The sequence below is a fragment of the Cupressus sempervirens genome, chromosome 5 (genome assembly GCF_028749045.1).
Source record: "Cupressus sempervirens isolate cs-2001-9-10 chromosome 5, ASM2874904v1, whole genome shotgun sequence".
In the NCBI taxonomy this organism is placed as follows: domain Eukaryota; kingdom Viridiplantae; phylum Streptophyta; class Pinopsida; order Cupressales; family Cupressaceae; genus Cupressus; species Cupressus sempervirens.
In genome coordinates, this window is record NC_143122.1 from 211,118,709 (window position 1) to 211,141,300 (window position 22,592).

The window sequence follows — 22,592 nt, forward strand, 5'->3', positions numbered from 1 at the left end:
TTCGGCAACTACTTTATTGATTTAAATGAAAATTTATTTTCATGTCTGTATAAAAAAGTGATAAATAGTTTTATTATAAATATTATTTTATTTTAAAAAATTAAATAAATATTATTTTATTTTTAAAAATTAAATAAATATTATTTTATAATTTTTTAAATCATTAATTCAGTATTGATTACAATTCATAATGATTAACACTCATCTATTTCAAATCGTATTTTGAAACTTAGTGACCAAATATTTTTTAAAAAGTATAAGATATTGTATAAATTTGAAAAATCTATTTTTTAAAATGTGCTACAAATTTGAAAGTGGGACTTAAAATAAACATATATAAAAAATGATTAAGCAAGTTAATGGTTGCATGTAATACAAAAATCATATAATCTATTAAAGACATGCAACAAAATAAAAATAACTTATTATAGACGAACAAGATTGATCTAAAAATATCAAAGTGCCTGTTCTGTTGGTACATAATATTTCCAAAATCGGGAGCGGCATGACCGAGTATATCGGGCAAACCTCTTCTCAGTTCCTGCCGCTGCAGAGAACTTAACTTAACCCGTGATTAACTTCGGTTGCATGCAGAAGACACCTAGATTGCAAAATGTGAGTGGGTTCCACTTGGTATAGAATTTGGAATACCACTTTTCAGCCCAGAATTGTGCAGAAGCATATTTCAAAGGGTAATACAATCAGAGTTGCTTCAAGCTAACTCACGTTCTGAGCATCGCGAAGCAACGCAAAAGTTAAGGAAAAGGCTGAGTGATTTTTGTGAAGAATATCATGTAACTGGTCCTACTGCAAAAGTTAAAAACTTTTCCATGCTAGGGAACAATCAACAAAAGATGCATCACCCACGCTGACAACTTATGCTAGTCGAAGATGAGATCCTTTTGTCGAACCTTCTTCTCCATGGATAGCAAGTAATAAGAAACTCACAATTTTGATTGACGAAGGCATTGTGAAATTTTAAGTTTTGATGTTGATATTTTGAGGTACTGTCTCTCCCTTGTATAATGTGTATTTCTATTGTTTGTTGGTGGTCTTCAACCTATCTTCTGGTGTTGTAGGGACTCGGGAGTAATATCTGAGTGCCTAATTTCACTTGTTTTAAAATGTATTCAATTGATTTTACTTGTACTTGTATAGCTCATATTTTTTATTTCATATATATATTTGTTAAAGCTCATATTTAAACTTATTTAGGAAATTGAAATTATAACCTACCCTTCTTCTATAATGGTCTTCCTTTTAAAATAGATGAATTTCCCTGGTTCAAGATTTGTTTTAATAGGACAAAATTTAAGACAATTGTTTTAAACACCATTTAGCATTTTTGCTAATTCACAAGTCACATAGCTATATATTTAGGAATTTAGGAGTAATGTTAAGCAGTTGGCAACATAATTGTCTGTACCTATGTTGCATATGAGACTATGATGCATCATCTGTAGAGTTATTTTTGGCTAAAAGAGGATTATAATAAAAATTCACCAATACAAAACAATATGTAGGAAACTATTGCCTCACAACAATTATTTTGAATAACTGACGTGATATTTCCAGAGTCCTTCTAAATGATAAAGAATGCTTCTTGTGATAACTACGTATGTAATTTGTATATCAACACTTCAGGGTGGACAGAAAACAGTAAGACCACAAACTCTCTGCTATCTAAAAATACTATTATTTAAGATATGGAAATTCTTTGAATCAAATTATTGGATACCATTCAGCAATGGAGTGCATTATACATGAAATGAGTTTGAAACAACCATGGGGATATTTTTCATCCATAATGCTAATAAATCACTATTTCCTCATTAACAGGAATACCAAGCCACATCTTTGTCAGGATTGAAAATAGGATCTTAACATCCAAGGTCGAAGACATTTATCTATAGCTTCATTGGCAACAACAGACTTTATTATTGATGAAGATTGTGAACTATGATAATTGAAAAAAAAATTATTTATGCAAATTTTCATCCTGGCGAAACCAAGAATAACTGCTAAAATTTCCAATAACGTGATAATGCCAAAAAAAAGCAAAGTTTGTTTATCAAATCAGAACTGCTAATTTTCCTCCCTTGCTTCATATGCACGAGGTTTTTCAAAATTCGCATAGATAGAAATTTGAGTGCGTAATGACTTTCCTGCAATGGTATAATCAACTGTAGAAACATGTGAAATCAGCCATGCTGTAGAGATTTTTTAATGTTAAATTATGTAATGGGCACCCAGGAATGCCCAAAAGCTGAACCAAGGCTGAAATTATATTAATTCTAAAAATGCTGCAATCAAGTACAAAGAGATGTATTCCAAAGGCCAAACCCTAAGGGAATGACGTCTAGAATGTTACAAGAGAGAATGAACGTCCTCTATTGCCAAAAAAAGGGAGTGTGATTCACACCTCCAAACTCTTATCAAATGCAATTCACAATCATCCAATACAATAATCCCATGCTAAACAATGAGACTTTCAGCCCTATTTATCCTTTTCTTCATCCTTTTGGAAGGAACTAAAACATTAATTAATTGCAAGAGCTAAAAGCTTCTCCTTCCAATAATTAATGCATACCCCACAAATTCCTCCTTGGCAATAATTAATTAAATCACGAGAGGCTTCCGTCCTTCCAATAATTAATACATACCCTAAAAGCTACTCCCTTGTAATTAATAATTAAATTAATTAAATACAAAGTCACCTTTAAATTGAATGACTTTATAAGAAATTAATTTAATTTTTTTTTATCCTCCACTTAGACTTTGGAGAACGTGAGAGCTAAAAATGGGATCATTACAAATCCGCCCTCCTTGAAATTGCTTGTCCTCAAGCAATCTGGCAATACAATGAACTCCAACCTCCACCCGGATCCCAATTGAAATAGTATGTGATATCCATATGGACATTAAACCAACTACAAATCAGCATCATCAGGGCCAACCACATGTCGTGCAACCTAGCACCCAATACTTGTGCTGATGGTGAAGAAGTCAGAATGTCACCAAAAGGTAACTCCATATAAGATCTATGAAATCTCTTCTTCCCAACTGTTGCAACAGAAAACTGTATCTTTGTAGATGGTGAAAACTCATAATCATCAACTTGTGTGGCTTCATTAGAAAATACATCAACCACTGCATTTATACCATTAAACTCCTCATTGGATGCTTCAACTAACATAGAAGTGGCTGCTGATATGATAGTATCTTCGCATTCTCCTAATCCCATTATTGTTGCATCGCCATCCGCTAACAAAGCTTGATATGTGGACTCCTGACTATCACCAATAGCATAGCCTGGTGGTGTCTCGATCCCATCTGAAGAATCAACTACCTTCTGCTTTGGAGCAACATACAAATCATCAATGTTGATGCCCATCGTTCTAGCCATAAGTTGCAACATCATATCCATTCGCCTCTTTTGCTCCTGTTGCATACGTTGCCTCTTCTCTAATGTACCCAATAACTGGCTGAACATCACATCTTGATCTGGACTAATATACATCTTTATCCGGCTATCAATATGATCTCCACAGGATGGCAGGACTTATAGCTCTGATACCACTGTAATGGGCACCCAGGAATGCCCAAAAGCTGAACCAAGGCTGAAATTATATTAATTCTAAAAATGCTGCAATCAAGTACAAAGAGATGTATTCCAAAGGCCAAACCCTAAGGGAATGACATCTAGAATGTTACAAGAGAGAATGAACGTCCTCTATTGCCAAAAAAAGGGAGTGTGATTCACACCTCCAAACTCTTATCAAATGCAATTCACAATCATCCAATACAATAATCCCATGCTAAACAATGAGACTTTCAGCCCTATTTATCCTTTTCTTCATCCTTTTGGAAGGAACTAAAACATTAATTAATTGCAAGAGCTAAAAGCTTCTCCTTCCAATAATTAATGCATACCCCACAAATTCCTCCTTGGCAATAATTAATTAAATCATGAGAAGCTTCCGTCCTTCCAATAATTAATACATACCCTAAAAGCTACTCCCTTGTAATTAATAATTAAATTAATTAAATACAAAGTCACCTTTAAATTGAATGACTTTATAAGAAATTAATTTAATTTTTTTTTATCCTCCACTTAGACTTTGGAGAACGTGAGAGCTAAAAATGGGATCATTACAAATTAATATTCATAAGTTTAATCTTCTAATTTTAAACAAAGACAATCAAACTTCATAGCACTCAAAAATATAGTTTATGTAGCAATCAAGCATAAGGATATATTATAATTCATCACACAATGCATAAGAATTGATTACAATATGATCGAAGCGATAAATTATGTAATAATATAATGATGGAATATGATATATTGAACAAAACATTTCAAGGAATGGCTTTATAAAGTCATTTTCCCACAGAACCAACAACCTAGCCACCAAAAACTTCTCTATCTAACAAATAACTAATTACAACCACCTTACTCAATTAATTAACTATTAATGTAATATATTTTAAAATATCCCCCTTATTACATCACTCTGAACAGATGTAGGAACAACGGTACAAGTTTGGGACAAACAACCACCCAAATATCACAAACCATGAAGGAAACACCTAATTGAATATATCCTTGGATGTCCTTAGTATTCATTAATACATATGAATTGATACATTCTCAACTATTCATGAATACACCATTCTTCCTGGGAACCAAGACATTCCCAATTATCCTCAAGAACCTTGCGAGACACACTATCAACACTCCACAATTGTAGTATCTCAGAACAGGGATAATAAAAAAATGACAATATTTGTTGAATATTTTGTCATTGATGTCAAAGGTTGATGATCAAGGTCGTATGGATTTTGGAGGATCACTATAAGAAATAGAGAATTGGAATGAAATGTGTATCAAGGTATTAATTATTCATTAGATCTTTAGATCTTCATCAAGTACTTGGTTGTCTAGGTGAGCTACTTGGTTACTTGGTTGAATTCCTTGGTTTTCTAGTTGGGCTTCTTGTTTGTTTGTTTGAGCTAGTTGGCTATTTGCTTGAGCTACGTTGACGGCTTGAGCTACTTGGTTGTGTGCTTGAGCTACGTTCTCTACTTGAGCCACTTAGTTGACGGCTTGAGCTACATGGTTGCATGCTTGAGTTGTGTGGTCATCTACTTGTGCTGGTTGCCTGTCTACTTTAGTGGCAACCTTATATTATATTAAATTAATATATTTCATTTTTAAATCACTTCCTCCTTGGCATACGTTGCATGTAAATCATAATCCTCCTTTTACACACATAGCATGTCTCTAAAAAATTATTATTTGTATCCAAATTTCTATAGATTTGTACTTTGATTTACATCCACTTTAGTGTGTCTTTCCCTCTCCTAAACAGTGTCAATTTCTCTGATGTGAGATGAAATATCAATGACTGAAAGAACATCTAGGGACGGGTAAGGCTATATAGTTTTAGATAGAATCTAAAGTACAAAATCTAAAGTCCAGAGACAATATATTTGGGCAAGAGGAAAATAGGAAGAGCACGAGCATTGAGGAAGATGGTGATGATGCGCATAGGGGAGAGTGATGCAAGAGGAGACAATTTCTTTACTAACGCATGAAAAACTTCAAGCCATGCTTCATTTTCGTCTGCAAACATTCCCCTGTGTAACTAATTTCTTCATTTTCTAAAAAGCCATAGTTATAGCTCATTACATGCCCCTTTTAAATATCTAGAGAATTGAAGAGAAATCAGAAAGACAGACATGAGAATTGCAATGCTTTGATGTTCTTAGACAGGAGAATTGCAATGCTTTGACCAAGAACATCTACACCTAAATTAGGACATCACCGCGCAGTATATTAGGAGTAAAAATCACTTTGGAATTTTTTTTTACTTCGTGTCCAATAATTAGAAACCAAAGAAAAGATAAAAATCTATTTCAAGTTAAAAAAATAGGTTCACAGACCCATCTTGGGAGAACTTGCTGGAAATTAGAGCATCCTACATAACATCGCAAAACCTAGATATTTGAGCAAAGCATCCAATGGGATAGTCAAAAAAATAATTACCTTCTCCTCTTCCAGTGCTTGGAGCGGCCTCTCCTATCAATCATTTTAGGATAGCCATACCTAGATGCGTCACAAAAAAAGGTACTTACAAACATATCAAACCTGTATAACCTTTAGGCTTAGATGTAAGAACGCTAACAATAGTCTTGGTCAGTCATGGTGATTCATTAGGAGATGGTGAATAATTATGGGTATATAGGAAACTGATTCAATCAGTGGTGAATCCGCAGAACACTGAGGGACCCCGACCAATTGAAAGGACATGAGATCGATTAGTTCTAGACGAGGTCTGGATTTTCAACTGCAATACTCAATTAATTGTTTTTGCATACAGACACATAATATAACTTTATTTCTATTTTTAGAGTTTCTTCAGAGATGGGAAGCTATGTGGATCTACACTCTAAAGACGTTTCTTTATCCTATTATCTTCATAATCCACATAGAGTATACTATAATATGTAAGATTAGAACACTTGCAATCTAACAATTGATTGGAATTGGAACAACATAATTTTATGGATTCAACGTCACCCTTGAAAGTGTAGCAACGACAAAGTGATTGCGCAAAGGGTTGGATGCATTTACTCTTTCAATGACCCCCCTATATGCGCACATTGATTCAAGAGGTAATAGTATCTGAGAACCTTGCTTAATCTAGACAAGAGGTCTATTGGTGACATGTAATGCATGTGGAATCTCAGCATGGAAGCATTTCTCTTCACACTCCACAATCAATATAAGTAGATATTTAATCCAGCCTTGTTGATCTTTATAAGCCATTGCCTGTTCTGTTCTTGGAATTTGTACTTTGCGAGTTTCTTATTCATAGCAAGGTTTCTATGATACTTTAAACTTTAAATAAACCTATTTGTACTTAAATTTGTCCATAAACATATTCTCATAGTCCATATTAGTAATTGCTTCAAGTGATATTAGTATTAGTAATTGCTTCAAGTGATCTTCCTGAAAAGCCCCTTGTGACAAATACATACAAAATAGTCAAGAAGTTCTTGATCAAAATGTAAGAGCTTTTCTACATAATTTGAAACTTTTGATGCTATCTTCTTCATAACTCCCCACAACATTATGTTTTCTTCATACTTTTCTCTTGCAGTGTACTACAGATTTAAGTACGAAAATTGATATATATATATATAAACAGATCACAATAGTTCAAGCGTGCATTAGATTTTGATATATGTATGAAGTCCTAAGAACTGTACAAAAGTTTGAATTGATATTGCATTAGTAAATCCCTACCATTTGGCAGGGATGGCTAGAATCTTTGAAAACTAAAAGCTAGAACTTTATTTATAGAGAGAAATTGAGAAGTTCAAGTTCAACTAATTGGATTTTTCATAGTAGGCTCCATAAAGGGGCTTGCATCCTTTCTTTAATTCTAAGAAAAGTACTACAGAAATAAAAAGTACAAGTTACTGAAGTAAAATAGATCTATATCTATTAAATGGGAGCTCCTCGTATATAGATATAAGCTTCAAGCTGGTCTTGGAGCATTGAAAGTTTCTCCACCAGTTTAGGGAATTTTGTGCTCTGTGGCAATTTGCAAACATTTTGTATTTAAAATTTATAATCTTAGAAGAGAACAAGATACTATCTATTTTGATATAATTTCAAAAATTTCTGACATATACTCAAATGACTTCTACTTAAGTTATTTCCACATTATTGGTCCGCACTGTGTATGGGTGATAGTGTCGGAAAATGCGGCCTATGAATTCCTAGAACAGATATGTAGAGAAAAACAAGAATACAAATTGAATAACTCCGTACATGAAGAGGATGAATATTATAAACAGACCATTTTAAATATGCTGTAGCAAATCTATATAAATTTTTGAGCTAATAGTGCAAAGAAGAAAGAGGAAAATAATGCTATGCTTAAAAGGAAATCCATAGGATAGCTGGGAAAATACCATTCGAAAGTAATAAACAGGTCTGTTGTCTTTCATAACCTAAATAATAAAATAAAGTAAAGGATAAAGGATTATCCAAAATTTGTACTTAACCAATAGAGATCCAATGCAAATCCAACTAAGACAAATAGGCCAATTTAAAAAGCAGTGACAGAGGAAATTAAATAAAGGGGTTTTTTTTATCTTGCATAACCTAGAACAGAGCAAGGGATAAAGTATTATTGAAAATTTGTACTTACCCATGTTATAAAACCAAAACATAAGATATCAGCATGCGTATTTAGTTCGGGAAACAGATTACCTGTTTGCACTGCAGATCTGGGTTTCTGTCCAACCCAATTGAAGAGTTTGCAGATAGAATCAAAATGGCTAGAGTATAGAAAATCCATAATATAGTGTTTGTGGAGCATATACCCTGTAGAAAATTGAAAATATAATGTTTCTGTGGCATAAACGTCCTTAAGATCCAAAAACCAAACTGAACCAATTCTGTCGTTGATAACTGCAATTCCATGATTTATCGGTGGCTTAGAAGTTGTTCAGAACAGAAGAAGAATGAGTTGAGTGCCCGCGAAAGAGGAGGAAATGAAAAGTTATGTTTAAGAAATCTGATTTTAGGCATTGTCTTTAACTTGAGCTAATTAAAAATTAGAAAATATAATTTAAATATAAAACAAGTATTAAATGTATTAAAGACAAAATTAAAAGATTGTCTTTAATTAACATCTTTAACCACTCTAGTGAATGCTTTCCTTCACCATTTTCAATGTCTTGCTGCACTTTTCCAGATTCATGGTTCAATTTCTTTGAATATCCAACCACGAAATCGAGAGACTGCACTTTTGTGTAATGGGATTGACGTTTCCCCATTATTTAACAAGAGCTGCAGGGCAGCCAAGTCCCTGCCGAAGATAGCAGAAGTTTCATGCTTGAATGCGAAGTTTTCATCCAAATAGGAAGGAGGGAATTTATAGGTACCTCAACTAAAGAGAAGAGCCCTACTCCTCAATTGGGCGCTTTTCTGTGGCGGTGAGAAAGCTCATGTGCAACCTGCAAGTTCTAATATATTTAGGAGTTTCTGGAAGGCACAGGAGAAGGTTGGAGTATGATGCAAACTGTTGATGCTTTGGAAAACAGCAGAGTCCACCTCTTTATATGCCCTCAAATGAGAATAGATACAATCTTCAGAAATGCATGCATTGCTATGAATTTGACAGTTACATTGCTAATTCATTTAAATGGACTGTATTAGCAAATGTGTTGTCCACAAATCTAGTATTCATCAAGAAAAAAGAGGAAAAACTGAACAAACAAATAATAAAAGTTAAATTTGAATTATTGATGAATTCTTTTACATAATCTAAAGTAAGTTTTGCCCTAACAAACTATAAATACAAAATGGTCTCATATATATGAGTTGTACATTTTAAGATTGAAAATTCTACACTCATTGAAGTTTGTCACCTGAAACATGGAATATAAATACTACAAAGTAATTCAACTGCAGGAATCTTCTATTTGGTTTGCGTTTAAAATATATGCCTTCCCTTTGAAAAGATCTTCCAAATATTGTATGAAAAATAAGATGTACTATGATATCATTGAATTGTTTTTGCACTTCAATTTCTGATCCACTCAACATTATCAATTTGCTTGTTACTGTTAAACTATAATAACGCAGAGATGACCAATGATTACCCCATTAGTTGTGGCCTATGGATACAACATTTAGGATACAGAGTAGTCACAACTATGAAAGATAACACTAACATAAACAGAACAATATGAACTCCACAGCACAGATTAATTATTCAACTGTGATTTGCATTGTAGTACAAGCACCTCCCAGTATAATTAGAGAAAAACTCATATAAGGAAAACACAGATCATATTGCACCTGAAAGAACTCTAATGAAAAGGAGCAGGGCATGGACTAATTGCACAGACCTATTTAAAGCTTTAAGTACTCTTCAATTTTCCTTCTGGAATTAAGTACATAATTGAATAGAGAGAAAAAAGTGATGCACGTCCCTTGACTTTGGCGATTACATGTGAGCAATACATCTATAGAGAGTCTATTGATTGTTGACTGGAATTCCAGAGCAGTAGACAGGCAGCAGGCATCCCATGCCATGAGATTTAATGTGAGTATTTGGTTCCAATGAACATTTCTCATTGATTATGTTATTGAATATTGTTGACTGGAATTCCAGAGCAGTAGACAGGCAGCAGGCATCCCATGCCATGAGATTTAATGGTAGTATTTGGTTCCAATGAACATTTCTCATCGATTATGGTATTGAATTTACAATGTAATTGCAATGCCATGCATGCTTTCCTATCCACTACAATATTCAATGTGACTGAGTAATTGAGATTGTTGTTGATTATAGTATGTGATTGGTTCTGCCTTTTGTTTTCCTTAATGGGGCAGGATTGCCAATTTCAGTCGTCTACTTGCTATTTGAGTGTCCTGGATGTCTCCACATTCTGTATGCTACTGTGTAGGTCTATCAGTGTTATATAAAAAATGAAAGAAAACTTTATAACTATATTAATGATTTGATCGATTGCCTTCTAGGTAAATTGTGTGTAATATATATGATAGTGTGCATATAAAATTTAAAATTTGGAGAACAGTTTAATTTTGTGCTAGATAACATCAAATTGACTATTTTTTTAAAGATCAAAAAGTCCAAACTCGTCAATTAGAATGCTACAAATCAATTATATTTGAAAAAAAAAAAAGAAAATTTGAACTTTAAAAAACTGTAATGATTTTTTCTTTCTCAGACTTCCAAACCAATTGATGCAAAACATGAATCCAAGTATATCTCTAGCTATGGAAAGGATGGTAAAGCTATCCTATTAATTCATTGTATCAAATCAAATGTCTAGCTTAATGAGATGATCAAGGTCATATAGTTATCTCAGAAATGGAGAATCTTACACTAATATCATTTTTTGAAGAAAATGATTTTTTTTTATTTGAGGTAGATTCATGCTTTCCATATTAATAGTTAGTGGAAAAGATATATTTTACATCTAAATTAAATCCCTTGATTACATTAATAAGTCAGGCGATAGCTTCTGCTGGGACTGCCAAGTTTTGCCAAGACCTCAAATAATATTAGACAAGAATAATTCTAATCATAACACTAATGACCAAAATCACTAAAGTAATTCCTCCATTGCTGGTGTTACTCGAAAAATTAAACCACCTTGCCATTTTAACTCTAAGCTACTTCACAAAATAAGATTGTAGAGCCTAGAAAGTTGTTGTTGCTTTATGACAGAGAACAGTGATATATTTAGACTAATTGGAATGTTGTTTCTATTTAATTGAATTAGCACTTTTAAAACAAAAACCTAAGTTACTGGGTTTTTTCAGAACCATCTCTACCAACCAGGCCCAGTAAATGCCCAAGATGGCTTTGTATTTTGCCCAGAGAAGCCCAAGGCTACACCTACTTGGCTATCTTTAAATCTATGCCATTTGAACCCTTTGTCAAGTGCAGCCAATTTGTTGCAAATGATGCTGAGGATTTCGTCCATGTGCACTAGTATGCTGAATTACATGTATCTCTTTTGACATAAGAAACCAATTACAATGAGGGGGTGATGAAGAATCGAAATCTAACTCTGAGTATGCTGAATTAGACATTATTGTTGCACAACTTGTCAAAACTTCTTTAGATGGCAAAAATTTCAACTAACCTAGGTAAAAATTCCTTCCAAAAAAAAAACTATTCTCTAATCGAACATCTCATATTCAGAAATCTTTAAAAGTATGCTTTCTAGAAATTTATCTGCGATCACAGAATTAGTGTAATTGGCTTGACGGTGATTTTCCCAACTTGTTTTTGTGAAACTTCAAATATCATTTTCAACCTCCTTTTGTAATGTCATATTTCACAATTCTTGCATGTTGAGTAATACCAACGTAAAATTAAGTTGACCATGTTTAATACCTTGATTCATTATGGGAAGTAATGAGGAGCTAAGAAGCAAGATACTGGATGGCATATTATAAGAATCTTGTTGACTCTCTTTACTAAGATCCAAACTAAAAATAGGTCTTGTGACTGGTATGGACAGTTTACACTCAAATGTCATCAAAATTGATACTACAATACAAACAATTTTGTACTCTAGAAAATTTGGCCTTGAAATGTAATCATTAAAACTCTGTTACCTCTATAACGCTTTCATAGTTATTTATGGTTGAGCCTTCACTTCCTACAGAGCTGAAGTTACTATTACTGAATTCTTGTCAATAAAATTATTAATTTAGATTTTGTAATACTGTCTGGTTCAAATGAATTACAAATATAATGTTCCTGTGTATCTACTATTAGGGATATTTGGCTGCCAAGCCTATCTAGAAGGAGGGGAGAGCTCATGGTTACAATTCGTCAAAGATGGAGATCATCTAGATTTGGAATCATAATTTGGGAATGACAAAAGTGTCCTAGAAGCTGGAAATATGCTGGAAAGACTGCAAAAGGAGTATATTACATGCATTCAGATAGATTTTGAAAGGATGTAAAGAAGCATTATCTTGGAGTGCTTAGGAAGATAATCCTTGGGGTCCTTTGTTGGATCAGTGAAATAGATACACAAGGAAATTGAGAATCCTAAGCTCCACCACAAACAAAAGGAAAAACAACATATCACTTTTTCAATGCAGGATTAAAACAAAAGAGTCCCAGCAAACAATGTCCATTGCTAAATAAACTCCCCAACCAAAAGATATTGATGAGCCGTACAAATGTAGAACTCATCTATTCCACATTAGAATGAATTTTGAAAAGTAAATTTGGGGAAAAATGTTCATTTCAGCATAATGAATCATTTGGTAGTTGTCACAATATTATCCAAAATCAATTTCTTTTTAAAAGCTTTCTTTCCAAATTCCATAAAAGTCAAAGCAAAAAATTTGATTTCCTATCATTGTGTTAGCACAAATATTTAGTCCTAGAAGCTACAACACATAAGGGTCCGGTTAACTAGATGAATAATCTAAAATTCAAAACATTGGAAGAATTTGTACCTCTTGATATAGGATTTTTTAAGACAAATCCTCAATGGATAGTTTGTGACAAGGCTAGTCTTCTGCCCTTCAATTGTTGTTTCCTGCAGCCATTGTGCAACTTTCAATGTGCAATAAGTGGCTGAAACCATAAAGCAAACAATTTATTGAGCAACATTTAATAAAGCCCATGCTCTGGGAGAAGTACTTGCCTTCATAAATACATCTATAAATGGATCTAGTTTGATGCCTACTTCCTTCTCATGTCTCAAAACTTCTTGCAGTGGGTATGCAAAGAACAAAAATATTAGTATGGAATATGCTTACAAGATTGAGAGAAACACAATGCTTGCACAAAAACCCACCATATCTTGACTTGAATCCTTGACATCGTCTAGAGAAATCTAGTGTTTCCCTTGCAGTCATTTCCACATTGTGCAAATCTCGCAGGCTAATGTAAGTAGAAGTTCTTTGAGGTACAAACACTGTTAACAAGTGTCCCTTGCAGGTCACGGTTCTGGCATCTATAGAAATGCATACGATTGCTTTCTCTGTGAGAAATAGATAAAAAGATACAAGTTGTTGTCATCACCAACATCAGCTTAGCACTAATATGGGACCAAATGAAGACAATAAATGTATGTAAACATTTGAACAAGTCTGAATGAGCAGAGCTTCTCTAAACAACAAATAGACTCTCAGTGCTCTATAAAACAAGTAGAGCTTCAAGCTACCCTGAGACAGCGATCAGGTCTTCCAGCCAAAGCTGTTAGCAATGTAGTTTTCCTAGATCTAGGTGGACCAAGAAGAAAATAGTTTAGTGATTGAACCAAACCTCTATACTTGGCAACTCAATCCCCACTGTAGTTGTACCCATTTTTATTATTATCACCCTTCTTTGTTTTGAATGCCATTACTGCAAAAGGATTTGAGTTTTAATTTTACCTCTCTACTCTTTCTCTGAATTTGGAAAGAAAGCGCTACTCTATGAATGAACGTCCTCTGCATTTCAGTGAAAAGTGTTGTGACTTCAATATTCTTGTATTTGAAATTTCAATTGCAACAACTTCACTGAGAATGCTCTTCCTGAGACTATCATAAGTAGGTAGCTTTTGAAGAGCAGCTCATTTAAGAGCCTTTCGATCACTGCTTGTGAATGATTGGATAGATCATTCTCTTTAATATTTGATGCATTAATTGGTTCTTCTCAATCCAATGATATTGTTAGATAATGACAACAATTGAAGAAAAGCAGAAAAACAAGATTGTGAAAACAATTTTTTATTTTATTTTAAAAAAAGAACAGTTTTTATTTTCAAAAGGAAACTTTAAGTCTTTGAGGAATAAATTGAGTTTTATTCTATGTCTCTTATCTTCAAGAGGTCATATTTATTTCTTCTTTGTGAAGGCATAATCAATGTTTGAATAGAAATATTGCAGCACCAACTATGAAGTTGAAGATGTAATGAGTTTCTTTTGAGCAATAAGAATACCAATACTTGCTCCGTGGATGTTTCCTTCACAATATGTAGACACATTTTGGGTATAGAGATACATAGAGACAGGGAACATGGGAAGCTTTGGTTATCATAGAAGAAATATGTGGAGAAGATTCTCATCAGATTCGGTATGCAAAATGTGAAACTTGTTAACATCCCTTTGGCTTCCCATTTTAAGCTTTCTTCAAGTTTATGTCCTAGTACTAAGGAAGAAAAGGATTATATGTCTTGTGTACCTTATGCAAATGCAGTAGGAAGTTTAATGTATGTAATGGTATGTACAAGACCAAATATTTCATATGCAGTGGTTGTTGTCAATAGATACATTGCATAATCAATGTCTAAATAGAAATATTGCAACAGCAACTGTGAAGTTGAAGATGTAATGAGTTTCTTCTGAGCAATAAGAATAACAATACTTGCCCCGTGGATGTTTCCTTGACATATTGTCAAGGTTTTACCACGTATATCTGTGTATTGTCGTTTCTATTGTTATTATTTTATATTTCTTTTACTATTTCTTTGCATCTAATTTGTGTTGGAAGTATATTGTTTCTAGTTAATGCTTCCGCTTCCATAACAAGTGGTATCAAAGCAATTTCGTTTTTATAGTAGTTGTATTAGAATTTGGTGTTGAATTTTTTGCAGCATCAAATGGCAAAGGTTTCAGATGCAAGATTCGAGGTGGAGAAATTTAATGGCAAAAACAACTTTGAGCTATGGAAGCTCAAGACACGTGACTTGTTAGTCTAGCAGAGATTGCATAAGGCATTAGATGGAAGATTTGGATATGAGATCCCTAAGCACAATCCGGTTGTGCTTGGCAGATGAGGTGTTCTTTTTAATATTGTTGAAGAAGATACAATTGCAGGTTTATGGGGTAGAATGGAGAGTCTTTATATGACAAAATCCTTGACAAATCAAATCTACTTGAAGAGGCAACTGTATAGCTTGCGAATGAAGGAATGTATAAAAATTCTTGATCATTTAAATGTTTTCAATACTCTAATTTGTCAATTTGGTAGTATGGATGTAAAAATCGATGATGAAGACAAAGCAGTTACATTGTTATGTTCTTTGCCTGAATCCTCAAATCACTTAGTTGCTTCTATTAGTTTTAGTATAACTAACTTCCTTGAATTTGATTATGTTGTGGGAGCTTTGTTGTCTGAAGAGGTGCGAATGAAGTCTAATATAGAAACCTCCACATCGGAAGCAGTTGTGGCTAAAGGTCGTTCCACAGAAAAAGGGGAAGGTTCGAGAGATAAATCTAGATTCAAGTCAAGAGGCAAAAAGAGTAAGGGAAAATGTTGGTATTGCAATAAAGCAAGGCATCTTAAGAAAGATTATTGGAAAAGAAAAGAAGAGAATGATGACTCCAAAAAGGAAGCGAGTCCAACTGAGGCAAATTCAGCTACAGTTGGTGAAGTGTTATTTATTTGTAATATCTTACAAAATCAAGATGAATGGATTTAAGATTCAGGTGCTTCTGATCACATGTGTCCACATAGGAGTTGGTTTTCTTCTTACCAACCTATTGATGGAGGTGTTGTTTTTATGCGAAATAATGCTTCTTATATGACTATTGGGTTTGGGAGTATTAGAATCAAGATGTTTGATGGTATTGTAAAGACACTAACAGGGGTAAGACATGTACCAGAACTAAAAAGAATTTAATTTCCTTGGGTGTTTTGGATTTTACTGGTTATAAATTCTCTTGTCAAGGTGGAGTTCTTAAAGTTTCTAAGGGAATTTTAGTGGTGATGAAGGCTACAAAAGTTGGAAACCTTTATAGGCTAGAAGGAAGTGTAGATGTAAATCATGCGACAGTGGTATCTAAGGAAAGTGATGAATCTACTCATTTATGGCATCAACGATTGAGTCATATGAGTGAGAAAGGGCTAAAGGTACTAGTAAATCATAATTTGCTTCCAAACTTAAAATCCTTGAATTTGAATTTTTGCAAGCATTGTGTCTTTGGAAAGCAATGTAGACAAAAGTTTAAATCTGGTAGCCATACAAGCAAAGGTATTCTACACTATATTCATTCAGATATTTGGGTTCTATCCTCTATAGTTTCTTTTGGAGGAGCGTAATATTTTCTGACATTTATAGATGACTACTCAAGAAAAGTATGGGTCTTTTTTATTAAAAGTAAAGCTGATGTGTTTGGTGTATTCAAACAATTTAGAGTTTTGTTGAAAAGAGTATAGGCAGATCAATCAGGTATTTGAGAAGAGATAATGGAGGTGAGTTCACATCTTTAGAGTTCGAGAACTATTGCAAAGAAGCTAGGATCATAAGGCATAAAACCATAGTTTACACTCCTCAACAAAATGGTGTTGTTGAACGCATGAATAGAACTCTTCTAGAGAGGGCAAGAAGTATGCTCAGTAATGCCAAATTGTTGCAATATTCCTGAAGAGGTATGGATAGGTCATTTATGTGATTTTTCAAATTTGAAAAATATTTGGTTGTGATGCTTATGCTCTTGTTTCTAAAAATCAGTGTTCTAAGTTAGACCTCAAATCCAACAAATACTCCTCTGTTGGATATGGCGATAGAGTTAAGGGACATAGATTGTGGGATCCTACTACCCATGAAATCATCATTAGTAGAGATGTAGTATTTGATGAATCCACTCTAACAAAATCAGATTTTGTTAAATAATTTGGAACAGAAAGAAGTACCACAATATCAACAAGTTCAGTTGGAAACTCATCCTTCTATAGAAGAAAAAGAGAAAGAAGATCTCTCCGAAGAAGAAGATGCAGATTTAGATATATACAGGAAATTGTGGAAATACCACAACCATCTCTTAGAAGATCTACACGAGTTAAGAATCCTCCTAAAAAGTATGATGATTTCATTTCATTAGTTGCTTTGATTTCTAACGATAGGGAACCAAGTTGTTATCAGGAAGCAATGAGTAATGCTAAATGGAAAATAGCAATGAAAGAAGAAATGGATGCCTTAGAGAAGAATAAGACATGGGACTTGGTAGAACTTCCGAAGGATAGAAAGGTTGTTGGCTGCAAGTGGGTCTACAAATTGAAGAAGGGTGTTGATGATAAAGTTGAAAGGTACAAGGCAAGGCTGGTAGCAAAAGGTTATTCTCAAAAAGAAGGTATTGATTTTCATGAGGTTTTTTCACCAGTTGTTAAGCTTGTCTCTATTTGGATTGTATTAACATTACTTAATCTTGAGTTAGAGCAAGTAGATGTTAAAACAACATTTCTACATGGAGGTTTAGATGAGGATATATATATGGAACAACTAGAAGAGTTTGTTCAAGATCGCAACAGAAAATTTGTTTGCAAACTCAAGAAATCATCGTATGGCCTGAAACAGTCACCCAGGCAATGGTACAAGAAGTTTGATTCCTTCATGGTGAGTCAAATCTTTGTAAGAAGTGAGTATGACCATTGTGTTTACTTCAAAAATTTAGAAAATGGCTTATTCATTATCTTGGTATTATATGTTGATGATATGCTTGTAGCAAGTAAAAGCATGGCTGAAATTAATAAGCTAAAGGCTCAGTTGGCTAGGACATTTGATATGAAGGATCTAGGAGCAACAAAACAAATTTTTGGTATAGAGATACAAGGGACAGGGAACATGGTGAGCTTTGGTTATTACAGAAGAAATAGTGGAGAAGATTCTCATCAGATTTAGTATGCAAAATGTGAAACTTGTTAATATCCCTTTGGCTTCCCATTTTAAGCTTTCTTCAAGTTTATGTCCTAGTACTAAGGAAGAAAAGGATTATATGTCTCTTGTACCTTATGCAAATGTAGTAGGAAGTTTAATGTATGCAATGGTATGTACAAGACCAAATATTTCACATGTAGTGGATGTTGTTAGTAGATAAATGGCAAATCCAGGGAAAGAGCATTAGGCAGTAGTGAAATTGGTGCTTCAATATCTTAGAGGCACAAGCAATTATTGTATCACTTATAACTGTTGTAGCGATTTGGTTTGTGGTTATGTTGATTCTGATTTTGCAGGTGATTTGTACAAAAGCAGATCTACAATAGGTTATGTCTTTAATCTTGTAGGTGGAGCAATTAGTTGGATGTCAAAACTCCAAGTGACGGTTGCTTAATCTAAAACTGAGGCAGAAAATATGGCTGTCTCACATGCATGTAAAGAGGCAATTTGGTTGAAGGGTTTTTTGGGTGAGTTTGGAAAGTGCTAAATAATGTGATTATATTTTGTTATAGTCAAAGTGCTATCCATTTGGCTAAAAATCCAGCTTACCACAGTAAAACTAAGCATATTGAGGTTAAGTACCATTTTGTATGACACGTTATTGAAGAAGGTGGAGTATCTCTTGAAAAGGTCCATACACCTAAAAATTGTACAGATATGTTTACTAAACCAATGTTGGTAGAGAAGCTAAAATGGAGTGTGGTTTCTCTTGGAAGTTGGTTTGCAAAAGGGGTGATACATGGACGTGGGCAAGTATTAGGTAAATTGTTGTCAAGGTGGAGATTGTTAGATAATATTTTTCACTTCCTGATAAGGGCAGAGGAAGCAATCTAATCTGCTGACCTTTCATTAGAACAACAGAAACAGGACCAGAACCTGCTACTAAATATAGAGTCAGTTCCATCCACATTGTCATGGAAGAATATGATGGTGGACCAAAATGGACAGGACTAGTACCTCCGGGGAAAATTACTGAACGAGAAGAAGGGAGATGGATCATTGAAGCAATTATGTCTCATAGTCACGGCGAAATAAACAATGCAATATGGGTGGTGCCAAGCCAGCTAAGCTTTCACAACGAAGAACATCTACACGGTATTTGCGCTTCCTGTTAAAAAATTTCTTTGAATTAATGTCGGTGTCTATAGAACTCAAAAGAGTTTTCTTCGTTCTTAGCATAAAGGCCCACATTTGTCAGCTGGTCTTCATAGTGCTGAGATGATCTATCAGCTCCATCTGAGAAATTTCAGATTCAAATGAGCTCCAATGGAAATTATTTCCAGAACCATTTAATTGTAGCTCTTGCCTAACATTAGAGTTTCCAATACTTTTTATTCGATTCTCTCCATCAGAAAAAGCACTTTTATTAGAGAAAGCATCAATTAAGTCAGAAATGTCTCCCTCTGTCGCATCAGTTGTCAATCCACCAGGCTGGAGGCATTCAAACACACACTGAAGATTGGATGCGTGATTTGCAAACTCTTGCAGTTTACCTTCAAACTTTGTACCCTCTAATGCAAGCAGGTCATTGCATAGCTCGGAAGTGCTAGCATCACCAAGCTTTCCTGCTTCATAGAGTGTAACTGCATGAGGTTTCAAACCTGAAAAATAAAAATAGTTTACAAGTCATGTTCATTGTTAAGTACCTTTAAATCTTCTTATTGAAAAACATAATTGTAAGCATGAGAATGGATCAAATAGAACATTTAACAGAGATGAATAAGAAAAATTTTAGATACGATGGAAACTTACACATCAGTATTATTACTCAAGAGCTCTACCAAATTCACAGCCTGATCATCAGTTGAAAATTGTAACATTGCATGTTTGTAATACCTCTATATGCTATAATATACATATTACTGACCCATTTATGTAGTTGAGTTTTGAGTTGTCATTCAAGTCCTTACAATAAAAGTGACATCTCATAAGTTTGATGCATATTTGATTGAAAAGGTTTGCATTTTTTCTTATAAAAGAGATGTCTAGGTATAAAAAAGAGGAACAGTTCACAGCAGCCAACTGATTTATACGAAAAAATGTTAAACAGAAAGCAAAATGTAATTACAGTCTTTTCCCAAAAAAGTGAATTACATATATAAGCCCATCAGTTTGGTGTGAAGCATAAGAAAATTGAAGTATAATGTCATAATATTTATACTTCTAATAATTGCACTCTAAAATGTTCTTTCATTGGATGCAAAACAGTGATATATTATCATCAAGCCTCCCTAGAAAGAAGGCCGGCCATCACTAGTGGGAAAGTTTGGATTAGTTGCATGATGTCGCTTTTCCAGAACTTCACCCTCTTTCCCAAAGGTTAGCCAGTGTTTAGACAGTTCGTAAAGATTTGCAATACGAATAGGAAGTAATTAAACTACAAAAGAACATGAAAGTAACCATCCATATTCAAGAAGCTCTCTTTAAAAGTCAAGCAACTTGTCAATGAAATAATTTTGGATAAAACCTAAGTTACCATGGTTCATCCCTGGATCCCCCGGACCTGTAGAAGTTTGAACTGGTTCGAAGTTTGGGTCCGGTTCGCAGTCAAGTTAGGGTAGGGTTCTAATTTTTTGTCTGCTGGTTCGATCTGGTTTGAACCTGGGTGAATCAGGTGGAAAAAATCGAAACCAATTCAGATCATGTGCTTTATGGGCCTTGTGGACAAATGAAAAGTGTTCTTTTGCAAAATTTAATAAGTTTTTGGTGTCGACAACCCTAAAAGTTTGTTTTGAAATGCTTTTGGTGGCCTCTCATTGTCATTGTCATTTTTTGAAGAATTTGATGCCAATACCATTGTTGCTGCTGCTGATCCCATTGGCCTTAGCTCTATTGCTGAGTCAACTAATGCCAAAGAAGAAGATGAAGATTGAAGAAGATAGAATATTAATAGATTTTTATTCCATTAGTTGAACAATGAACGTGAAACAATGATACTTGAACTTGATACTATGTTTCATTTTTAATGTTTTGATTCTTTGATGTTGAACTATATGGTGGTATGATCACTATGATTAGAAGTTTATGGTGTTTTTGTTGTTTAAATGTGTTTATGCTACTATGCTACTAATGAACCCAAACAAACCCAAACCCCTTTCCAAAACTTTGACGAACTTGTGAACCGATTCTTGAACTTCAAACTTGAAACTGAATCCGGACTAGTAACTTAGTAATTTATTGCTGAGCACCTTGCGAGCTATACCACAGTGGCTTTCCAAAGGGACCATACCACATCATTGTCTTCAAAGAGAGTTGAGCACATCAATTGGATGCTAATGCGGAGTGTTGACTGGCTTCTGCAATATTAGCCACCTTTTTAATGAGCATTAATTACTTTGTAATATCAGTAGTTTGTATGATGAACATAACATTGCTTAACAAACAATTCGTATATTACACATGGAGAATATATTTGTCAGTAGATATATTAGAAAACAACTGTTATCAGCCACTAGAAATTGAGAAACAATAAAATTTTGTAATTGCTGATTATAAAGTATGCAAAAGAAAGATGCCCTGTGCAATTGACAAAATGCGTTTAAGACCAAATTTTGAAAATGTGCCAAGTTTTTTGGATAATTTTTTTGTCTACTATATTACAATAGTAGTTTGAATTTTGTTTAGATTTTTTTGTTTCAATAGTTTCTGTTATTTTATAGATCCTCTAGTTTTAGAACTCTTCTTAGATCTTTTCTATTCAATAAACTTCCCTATTTGGGTGTTTGGATTTCCTATGAGAATTCACACTACAGCTGGGTGATTTAAGATTTCATATGATGATTCTTATCAGGTAGCGACAATAGTATTTGTGTGCACTTTTTCCCTACATTCTAGCACTAAAATTTCCTTGTAATCTGGGCATTTTACAAGGTGAAGTTTGGGCAGCATGGAGTTTCAATTCTTGACATTGCTGGTACATGCTACACTCACATTTGGCATGAGCTTAATTTCTGCCTGGGCACGACTATTGCAGCTCATTAGAGGTGTTTGGCTAATATCTTTGGAGCAGCGTATACTTCTGATCAAGTTGTGTATGGTGCTAGGCATGGAGTATCTAGTTCAGGGGCAAAGTAGACATATTCAGATGCAAACAGTGGCTGCTATCAACCAGTCCTAAATCTGGACTGAGAAAGGTTCACACATAAGTGATCTGCTATAAGCAACTAAATTACCAGGTTGCCAGTATTTAGTATTATAATTTCTTGAGCATTTAGTAGTTGAATCCTAGCATATGGTTAGAATCTTATAACGATTGTCAGATTGTAATGTATTGCATATAATTACAATCAATGAATTCATCCTATCTTGCTAATTAACTCTTTCGTGGTATAAGGTTTTTTCTTACATTGCATCCATATATC

The 22,592-nt window shown here is 34.0% G+C and overlaps 1 protein-coding gene across 9 annotated transcripts in view; it reads left to right on the forward strand.

The window, feature by feature from the left end:
* Window positions 1–427: 427 nt before the first annotated feature.
* LOC149555166 (sugar transporter ERD6-like 6) overlaps window positions 428–22,592 on the forward strand; it is a 40,229-nt gene continuing 18,064 nt past the window's right edge. Inside the window, exons 1-2 of one of the 9 annotated variants that reach the window (XM_089829217.1) lie at window positions 479–1,004; window positions 22,102–22,364. The gene's annotated coding sequence lies outside the window, so the exon portion shown is untranslated. Of the gene's footprint in view, window positions 1,005–16,656; window positions 22,407–22,592 lie in introns of those variants that run through there. The other 8 variants (XM_089829213.1, XM_089829218.1, XM_089829211.1 and 5 more) reach the window with 8 other exon arrangements.